This window comes from Parasteatoda tepidariorum, chromosome 10 (genome assembly GCF_043381705.1).
Source record: "Parasteatoda tepidariorum isolate YZ-2023 chromosome 10, CAS_Ptep_4.0, whole genome shotgun sequence".
Taxonomy (NCBI): Eukaryota; Metazoa; Arthropoda; class Arachnida; order Araneae; family Theridiidae; genus Parasteatoda; species Parasteatoda tepidariorum.
This window is the reverse complement of record NC_092213.1, coordinates 23,953,933-23,961,745: the sequence shown is the minus strand read 5'-3', so window position 1 is coordinate 23,961,745 and position 7,813 is coordinate 23,953,933. Positions and strand designations below refer to the sequence as shown.

At 30.6% G+C, this 7,813-nt stretch overlaps 1 long non-coding RNA gene across 1 annotated transcript; it reads right to left on the bottom strand.

Annotated features, from left to right (window-relative positions):
* Positions 1–1,390: 1,390 nt before the first annotated feature.
* Positions 1,391–6,501, bottom strand: LOC107447883 (uncharacterized). The gene is made up of 3 exons (XR_001584582.3): positions 6,346–6,501; positions 3,823–3,926; positions 1,391–1,603 (listed from the first exon to the last, which is right to left on the bottom strand). It is a non-coding gene; the product is annotated as an uncharacterized lncRNA (long non-coding RNA).
* Positions 6,502–7,813: the final 1,312 nt, after the last annotated feature.

The following is a 7,813-nucleotide window of genomic DNA, read 5'->3' as shown; positions in this document are numbered from 1 at the left end:
GTTACAATTCTTGGAAAACTTTTGGATGTTATAGTGAATAAGTTTCTTATTCCTTTTCCGAGAGTATTTCTTAGTTTATCTACTGGTAGATTTGCTAACATTTCAACTCTTTACGTTCTGAAATTTCAGAATGCAAGCATTTCATTCATACTGATAATTTAAAAATTTAGTGAAACGAAGTTTTTGGGCGATGATTTTGATAAAATTGAGATTTCTTGGGGGAAAGATACTTATTTTATTCCAACAGAACTTTAATTTAAATTGTCTAATCTTTAAAATTCCGCCAATCTCAGTGAATGAATGTACAAAGTGACAGTTTTTAAGTATTTTCTGAATGGAAGAAGTTTTTAAGTGACAACAAAGAAGTTTCTTTGACAACAAGGCAGCTGGCAACATTAGAAAGCATATGTATTGGCGCCTTATTAGAAGACAAAAATGCAAACATAATGACGCGAATAATTTAAAATATAAGAAAATGAATGTTAGGGATTATACTGTTCTTGTAACTGAGGGGTTTGCGGGAATGTACATGAGTGAATTTATTTCTACAAACATTCTGTTTTTTCACTATACGATTCTCTGTTAAGTCTTAATTATCTGGTGATACAATACAGCAGTGCTCCCCAACCCCCGGTCCGCGGACCGGTACCGGTCCGTGGATCAAAAATTACCTGGCCGCCCATTTTATTGAAAATGAATTTAAATTCCTAGGTTTATACCGAAAATTAAAAATATCTGTGTTCCATGAAAGTTTTATTTATTTAAAAAAAGGGGGGTTCCCGAAGGTTGTAACATAAATTTTTTAACGTTTTAAAACGATTATTCCCAGAGGTAACCGTCTCATTGCAAAGAAACAAGCTCAGGGTTCTCATTGATTTAACGTTATTGTAAGTTAAAATGTTAAATCACAATATTTATTTTTTGGTGTAACTGTATTTTATTTTGAAGGCATGTTTAAATAAAATTAAACTAAAAAATTAAAATAATCTAAAATATAAACAATCAACGTCCCCCCTCCCCAGAGGGCCGCTGTAAAATTATCAAACGTTGACAGGTCCGCGGTGATAATAAGTACTGATTTGTCTAGAAAAATTCATTTTGACATAATTTTGAGGATCGAGTTAAATATATATTTTTCTTTCCAGTGGAAGAAATCATTCGCTAATATTTTTTCCAAAACTTTATTTATTCGCCAAATTTACGATTTTATCACATTTGGGAAAATGGCAAATGTTAGCGCAGCCCCTGGAATGTTTTAGTAGATATAGAGCTTTTGTTAATAACGTAATTTCCATGGAGAAATTTATGTCTTCATACATTAAAAAATGAAAGAAGCCAATGGAAGTATTTTAACGATTAAATTTCCAAAGAAACAAAGTGTACTCAGAAAAGCATTTCAATAACTATTTTTTTTTTTTCATTTCAAAAATTTACATTGTATTGTGCATAAATCAGATAGTTTATTCGCAAGGACATGGTTTGTCATTTTTTTCTCCATCAGGATTTACACAGTAGCACCGGCCAAAGCTTCCATATTGTCGAGGAGAGTATGTACCATCTGCGTTACATGAAGGAGAAGGATAGTCTTGGACACCCTGTGCTCCTGAAAGTTATGAAAAGTAAAGTTATGTCTAGATATTAAAAAGAAGAAGGAAAAAATCTTTAAAAATGGATGAAGAATCTACAGTTCATAAAATAAAAAAGATATCACCCTGAACACCTTTTGTTTTAGTAAACGGATTTTTACAAACTAAATGCGATCTGAAATATGATAATTAATTAGGATTTACAATTAAATTAGGAATACGTTAAAGAATCAAGCACAAAAATGCACAGTCTCTGAATAAATATACTGTTTTTACCCCATAATATGAATTTTTGTCTTTTTGGATTGGAGGAGGTGAGAGAAATCGAAATCTAGAAAGTATGGTACCGATAGTTCACTAAAAAAACGATAGTTCAGTTAAAAATAGAACATAAGGTGTTAAAAAATTTGGAAATGATCAAATATCTCGAGAAATATATATCGGATTGAAAAAGTGAAAATAGTTGCATTTCAGAGCTCAAAAAACCGTCCGTCCTCGGCGGTCAAAAATTCCCTGTGGACAACTAATTTCTCGAATCCAACGTCCGCGGGGACGGCCATTTTCCCGTTAATGGTCGTGATACGCTTTCAATTTATGTTATCTTACAAGAGTCTAGCCCTCACTTCTAAAATGACCCTCTAATCTAGAAATACAACAACATGCTGCGCATGGTGGAATTGATGTTTTCTCTGTCTGTGAGTACTGCAGCGGTTGAAAGAGGCTTTTCAGCAATGAACTTACAAAAAAACACATTACATACTGGTCTTAAACAAGAAGTATTAAACGCAATTATGAACATCTACCTAAATGGAAAACCCCTTTCAGATTTCTGTGCAGAAACCTCTGTAAATCATTGGCTTGATTGGCAAGCGTAATACGAGTATTTAATTCATTTAAAAAACGCAGTAACCTCGGATAAATTGACATTCCAGATAACTTGACCTTCGTCATTTTAATTATTTTATCAAAGAAATAAATTTTTTAATAAAAGAAATACTAGGTTGTAATATTAGTAACCTAGTATTTCTTTTCTTACTGTATAATGTAATCCTAGTATTTGTAATCCTAATGACTACTAATTCATTGTGCAATTTATATAAATGTTAGTAATAAATAAGAGAAGCTACGGGTTAGTTTCAAAGGAGGGCGGGTAAAATTTCTGAGTTTTTTCGAGTCCTGTTGCATTTCATATTTTTTTAAAAGCTCGCCGAATGACGTCATACTTCATTTTTCACTTCCTCTATCCTGGGACCGGGGGTCATTTTTAATTACGAACCCCTATTTTTTATTGCAGATTTGAGTTCTCCAGGAAATAAGTAACCCTATAACCCTAGTTGAGTTAAGGCCATTTTGCTTCAAAGGTGGCTCTGTAACCGAGAAAATTAAAAAAGGTACAAACTGTTTAAAATAGTAGTCACTTAAAAATAAATAAACCTAAAACTGTTTCAATATTTTTTTTGAAAACAATATCCATACAAATTACTTTCAGCTTGTCTATTTTTATCTTTTTAGTCTGTTAGGTCTCGAAAATCGCCATTTCAAACAGCTTTTATCGCATTTATCTTTTTACAACGACATCTGTGAAGCTAACACCATAAACCTACAACTCAAAGGGTTACTCCTTTCTGCAAAATCCGAATCTACAATAAGAAATAACGGTTCATATTTAAGATTTCAAATTGGCCCCATGCCACCCGCGGGGGTATAAAGATGGAGTTTCGTATCATTAGATACCTTTTAAAAATTATTGAATGTACCTAGTTTAATTTTTTGATTACGATGAATACTTTATGAGATAATTGACAGTTTCCAAATGTTTTTACTCTCTATACGTGCTTTGGTAACCTTTTTTATCATTAAGTTTGAAAAAAAAATGAAGCACATGTGTTCTAGCATTTTCAAAAAATACATTTCTCGAAAGAAAACAAGTACCAGTAAATACTATCAACAGATATTTACAAAATTCTTCAGATTAAGAGGATTTAATAAATTGTTGAATAATTTCAAAAATATTTAGAAAAATTATTTCTTAAGCAAAAATGTGTGGAAAGTTGTAAATAAATAATCATGATTAATAAATATTAGAATAGAATATATCTTAAAATATAAGAAATGGAGTTTAATTTTTCATTCGCAGCACAAGGCTAGCATTAAATTTTATTTTGAATTCCTTATCCTCTATAGAAAGGATTTATAAAAAAAAAAATCCCTTCAACTTAAAAATAATATTACTTACTCATTTTTTGAGCTTCTGCCAGTTTATCGTTACAACTTTCGGCCTTCAAAACAGCAAACAAGCAAGCAATTAGCACAATTAATCCGTAAAACTTCATTTTTCCTCTAAAGTAAATAAAACACTAATTAGCCTAACTACTAAAATAAAACTTCTTATAAAAAATGTTTTTTAAAAGCAAAAGAATAAAATAATTCAGAAGTCTCCTTTGGCATCATTCTTTAGATTTTTGATTGCATTTTAAATTTTAGTTATTTCGATTTAGTTTGCTTTTAACATATTTTTGATGGTAGAGAATCGTTCTTCCATTTTAAAGTATATACGGCTTTGACCCCTTATCAGGACTGGCTGAAGGAAAAAGAAGATCTTCCCAACACATACACGCTTCACGTTCATTACTACTAAAGAGTACGTATTCGTACTAATACGAGATGTATTAATATTGAGATCACGATCACTAGAATTAAAAGGTTCGTTTCATGTGATGCTGTGATTCGTGAAGATCCACGAGATCGTTTTCCTGAAGGGGTTAAAAAAGTATAGCTTAAAAAAAAATCATGCATGACTTTAAAAAACTGTTGTTTTTTTTTTAATTACTAAATTTGGATTTTGACAAAGAATTATTCTTTAGTCTATTATACACTATATAACTTTCAAAATTCATTGTTTTAAAACGATCATGTATAGCTTTAGTAAGTAGCTTTAAAATGTAGTTTTTTCTTTTTTGAAAATTTGGTTGCAGTTTTAATTTTAGTTATATTGATTTAATTTGGTTATTTTTTTATCAAATTTTTGATGGCAAAGCATCATTTATAAATCTATTAGCTTTTAGGAAAGATGAAAAGTAATTGTTCTACTCCTTAGAATGGGAGAAGTAGCATATGATTACTTTAATTCCTTATGATTTTCTTCTTCTTTTCAAAGATTAAAAGCAATCATTTAGTTTTAGATCTAGGTGATGCATGCTGTGTTTTTGTTTATTTGAATTAGATTTCCTTTCATTTTTATTTAATTTTAGAGCTAATGAAAATCAATTTTAAAAAAACAAATATTATTAGAAAAACGCATAATACTGAGTAACTATTCAGAAACGGCTAACGGCGAAACCTAATCAGTGTAATTTTGTTAGAAAGCAAAAATCTTGATCAATTCTAGAATAACATTTATTGTATACTTTGTCCAATATGATTGAGGTACAACCATATAACTAACAAATTACGATGCAAATCATTTAACAAATTCGCACGTAGAATAAATGTGCATTGTGCGAAAAAAAATTTTTTATCCTGAAAACCCTTTGATCTAATGATCGTATCTCACTCAATCTTAATGGTTCAAAAGAGTGAACTCAAATATGCTAATGCTGGTCAACGCCAATATGTTAATTAAGTACAGCAGATGACATTTGAAGTTACGAAATCAGACACGAAAACGTACTTTCTCTGAATAAACATATCTTTTTTTTTCCACGGATTCGGATTTCTGACCCCCAAAATATAGAGAGTAGCCACAATCTGGGAAATATAAACCATATAGTTAAAGAAGTAGTATATTTAAAAGAAGTTTCATACGTTAAGGAAATAGTATACTTAAAATTTGATATCTTGGTAACTATTCAACAGATTTCGATTGAATTTTGTATTTCGTCATGAATTTAAAATGATTTAAAAATTGTATATCTTGCAATTCAAAATTGTTTCGACTAATAATAAATGAAATAATTAGAAAAAATATTTACTAAAATTTATTTTTTGCATGGAATTTTTTTGAATAAACGAATTTCAGAATTGTGTGTAAATTTTTTTTTAATTCGTTAAAAAAGTTTTCGAGATTTGACGAAACACGCGAAATGTAAAATTAACATTAATGGGTCCAAACTTAGGATCGCTCTCCTGACCAAACTATGGGGACCATGTTTCCCAGATTTTTATTTCTTTACTTTTTATTTTTCAATCGAGATTGAGATTAAAACTGCGATAAATATTTTTCTAGTATAGAATAACCATTAATACAAAAAAACGTTTTTGAAGACACTTTAAATACTAAACTTACACAAAAATATTTCAGACTCACTGTTTATCGTATGTACTAACTAAGAGTTAAACACACGATACGATTCTGGCAAGATGGGGTTTTTTATTCTTATTGTAATTTATATGAAGTCCATAAAGCAAGTATCCAAAAGAGATGGATAACGTAAGACATCGTTTAAGCACGTGTACATTACAAGTAGTAAAACTTATATCCTCTCTTATCTAATTGTCAGAAAAGTACACTAAATTATAACTAATTGCTTAAAATTGCTCAAAGTAACTGGTTAAAGTTAAATGTTATATAGTTTTTTATGTCAACACTGAAAGAATTAGCCTATTCCCAAATTTTGTAAGAGTTATAATTATCCTATTACTAAAGTTTTAAATTATATGATTGCACCTGCGCAAAACCAAGCTTAAAATATCCCCTCATTATTTTCAGCACAGTACAATACAAAATAACCTTACAAAAATGCTTGAATATGAAACTTACTCAATTTTGGTTTCAAAAGTTTTCCAAGTATTCCAGCAACTGATTCTTTTGTACGTATGAAAGATAAGTTAAGGGTATATATATGAAGAAAATTCATGTAATTTTTTAAGTTTATTTACGTAAAGCAAACAAAATTCTGTTTAATCAGATGCTTATCACAAATTCTAAAAAGCTTTCAATTCAATATATCGCATGACTTCAATAAATAAGCAATAAAATTTAATTGGTAGAGTTACATTAAATTTTTTATCACGAATCACTTCAGTATTTTGTAATAAGTTTTGAATGAAAAGTTTTAATATATAGAATTTTTAGAAGAAAATATCTCTAATTATAATTTCCCGTTAAAATAGGATCCAAGCAAACTTTATTTTTTATTTGTGAATAATTTTAAAATTTATTACAGCATATCTATATAGGTTTAATACTTTACTTATCGAATAATAACAACAAATAGTATGATACTAATATATATATATATATATATATACTAGAGGGCTCCGCCCCCTGCTCGCTACCGCTCGCCAACCCCCGATAATTACTGCGCAATTACATTTTTGTTCGCTTCGCGAACTAAATTACAGTCGTTTTCCTGGCGATAATCTCTCCGTATCCGAAGCACGCTTGGCAGAGCCTAACTCGGGTAGACTATATTTGAGGGTGCCCCTTGATTCTTGCCAAGTTGTGATCGCGGTTGATCGCCAAGCTGGGCGATGTTGAAAACCAATCGTGATTCTGATTTTTTTAGATTTTAGCGTTATTTTTAAATGTTCAACGGTATATGTGATTTCAGAGGACCGTCAGTTCTAAGTTGGATACCGGCTGTTAAGGTTACTTTTTCTTCTGGTCAATAAGATCGAAGGTATGTGGGCAGTCATAAAAAGGGACTTTACAAAAAAATTTCATCGCCAGTCCGGTACCACAGGCGCAATTTTCGATTCGTATTTCGCCGAATTTATGTGGCGATGGAGAAACATAAATTCTATTCATGATAAATTTCGACAGTATCTAACTGCTATTAGAAAATTCGGTGCACCTAAATCTGAAGATATTCAAGCTTAAAGAAGAAGTGATTTGCTTTTTTCCTTTTCTTTCTGTGCTTACTCCATTAATATTTGTTTCAATTCAAAATGCATTTTCTTGGGTTTATTAATTTTGCTTATATCGGGTTCACTGCAATTTTATAAAGTTTTGGCCGATGTTTTGTTGAAATTTTCCAATGTTTTATTAAAATATCATTATATTTTCGCAGCCATTCCTGTTATCACGGTGTTCAGCGCAAACAGGAATGGCGCCAAACATAAGTCGCCAATTTCGCCAAGGGGCACCCTCAAGTACATTTTTACCCCTACTAACTCAAATCATTGTTGATCTTATAGGATGCCGGACGCCCCCTATATGGGGCTTCATCCCCCCCCCCCCCAAAAAAAAAAACATAAATTTTAAACTGAAAACAATTAAATCCTAA